The following is a 2,725-nucleotide window of genomic DNA, read 5'->3' as shown; positions in this document are numbered from 1 at the left end:
AATGCAATGGCATAATCTTGGCTCACTGCAACTTCTCTCTCCCGGGTTCAAGCGATTCTCCTGCCTCAGCCTCCTGAGTAGCTGGGATTACAGGCATGCACCACTACGCTGGGCTAATTTTGTATTTTTAGTAGAGATGGGGTTTCTTCATGTTGGTCAGGCTGGTCTCTAACTCCCGACCTCAAGTGATCCGCCCGCCTCAGTCTCCCAAAGTGCTGGGATTACAGGCATGAGCCATCATGCCCGGCCTATAATTGTTTTTTTGTTGTTGTTGTTTGTTTTTTGAGATGGAGTCTCGCTTTGTCGCCCGGGCTGGAGTGCAGTGACGCTATCTCGGCTCACTGCAACCTCTACCTCCCGGGTTCAAGTGATTCTCCTGCCTCAGCCTTCTGAGTAGCTGGGATCACAGGCGTGAGACACCATCCCTAGCTAATTTTTGTATTTTTAGTAGAGATGGGGTTTCGCCATGTTGGCCAGGCTGGTCTTGAGCTCCTGACCTCTGGTGATCCACCTGCCTCGGCCTCCCAAAGTGCTGGGATTACAGGTGTGAGCCACCACACCTGGCTATGTACATAATTGTACGTGCTAGACTTTTATACCACTGCAGCGTAGTAGGTTTGTTTACAACAGCTTCACCCAAAACATGTGAATAATACATTGCACTATGATATTAGAATAGCTACAATGTCACTTGGTGATAGGAATTTTTCAGCTTCATTATAATATTATGGAATCACTGTCATATACATGGATGGTCTTTGACCAAAATGTCCTTATGGGATGCATGACTATAATTAAATGATAAAAGCACTTTGTACTCCGAGAAAAACCAGCGCTACCTGTCTAGCTCTAAATCCCCAAATAAATGAAGATTGGAGCCTTTCCTGTTAGACTCCCTAACAAAAACAACTTTATTTCTTACTTATGCAATACACTATGTCTGAAAATATGTGATTGCCTTTATAATGATCATAGGAGAAAATTGCTGTTTTTTTCTACCTTGGACAGACTAACCCCTTGGTAATTTTTTTCCCTTGAAATATCTGTTGTATTTTTTTCCCATGGGGGTTTTCTGATTAAAAACTGGAAAATCTGCTAGACAAATTCTAAAAGAGCTATAAAACTTGTATTTTTAATTTGGCGATTTATCATTCTAAAGGCCCTTGAAAAACTTCTTTCCTGGTAAATTTTTGTTTTCTAAATGCTTTTTTTGGTCATTTTTTTCTTGTTTTTTTGTGATAACAAACATACAACAACCAAAATAATTACAGATTGTGGTACAATCTGTACAGTGCTGTGTAAGAAATAAGGGTGATGATACAATGGAGATCAACTTGAGAAGAGGAAATAATTGCTTTAGATTAGGGGTCAGCAAACTTCTTCTGTAAAGGATCAGATAGTAAATATTTTAGGCTCTGTGTGACATCCCTTCTCTGTCACAACTCATAGTTCAGCCACTGTTGTGGGAAAGTAGCTATAGACGATAGGTAAACGAATGGGCATGACTGTGTCCCAATAAAACTTTATTTACAAAAACGGGCGGTGGGCCAGATTTGGAACATGAGCCATTGTTTGCTGATTCTTGCTTTATATCATGAGCTCATGCAAGGCCTTCCTGAGGACATGATGCTTAAGATAAAACGTGAAGAATTAAAAGAAGCTGGCTTTCCATGCAGAAAGGATAGGCTGGTCAAAGGTCCTGAGGCAGAAAAGAGGAACAGTAAAGGGGCCAGTGGCTGAAGCACAGCAAATCAAGGAAAATGTGAGATCAGCAATATTGTCAGGAACTGGGTCATGCAAGACCTTGTGGGTCCCAGTAAGGAGTTTGGATTTTATTCTAAGAGCATCAGAAACTTATTGTAGGATTTCAAACTGTGGAGTGACTTTATTAGGTATTAACTTTAAAATGGCTGCTGTGACTTAGAGGGGGACAAAATACATGCGTTACAGTAAGGAGGTTATTACAGTAATTTGTACAAAAGAGGATGGTCAATGTGAAAGATGGCACTGGAGATGGAGAGACATGGTTGGACTTGAGAGGCATTTTTTAGGGTCCACTGATAGGACGTTTCGATTGTTTGAGTGCAGGTGTCAAAGGAAGGATCAAGGATGACTCCAATCTGGCAGGAGCTGGGTGAATGGTGGTGCTGTTTACTGAGATAGAAAGAGTGGGCGAGTGACAAGACGTGAAGGCGAGGGAGAGTGAACTCAGAATGACACTGCTCACATGCCAAGTTGGAGGTGCCAATTAGATATCCAAGTGCAAATGTCAACAAGGCAGTTGGAGCTCAGCGGGGGAGGTTGAGACTGGAGAAGTACATTTGGGATTCATCAACATAAACGTGGCACTTTAAACCATTACATGCATGGCCCATAATCCTGGCACTGTGGGAGGCTGAGGTGGGAGGATTCCTTGAGCCTAGGAGTTCAACATCAGCCTGAGCAACACAGAGAGATCCTGTTTCTACAAACAATACAAAAATTATCAAGGCCTGGTGGTGTGCCTGTGGTCCCAGCTACTTAGGAGACTGAGCTGGGAGGATCATTTGAGCCCAGGAGGTGGAGACTGCAGTGAGTCATGATTTTGCCACTGCACTTCAGCCTGGGCAACGGGAGTGAGACCCTGTCTCAAAAAAAAAATTGTGCTAAAATATATGTACATTCACATTGTTGTACAGCCATTGCACCATCCATCTCCAGAAATTTCCATCCTCCCAATCTGAAA

At 42.7% G+C, this 2,725-nt stretch overlaps 1 non-coding gene across 1 annotated transcript; it reads right to left on the bottom strand.

Annotated features, from left to right (window-relative positions):
• Positions 1-1,063: 1,063 nt before the first annotated feature.
• Positions 1,064-1,126, bottom strand: LOC112130395 (U7 small nuclear RNA). Its single transcript, XR_002912667.1, has one exon. It is a non-coding gene; the product is annotated as a U7 small nuclear RNA (small nuclear RNA).
• Between the last annotated feature and the right edge of the window lie 1,599 nt (positions 1,127-2,725).

The sequence above is a fragment of the Pongo abelii genome, chromosome 21 (assembly GCF_028885655.2).
Source record: "Pongo abelii isolate AG06213 chromosome 21, NHGRI_mPonAbe1-v2.0_pri, whole genome shotgun sequence".
NCBI classification, from domain to species: domain Eukaryota; kingdom Metazoa; phylum Chordata; class Mammalia; order Primates; family Hominidae; genus Pongo; species Pongo abelii.
Note: the sequence above shows the minus strand (reverse complement) of the source record. Positions and strands in the feature narration are given on the sequence as shown.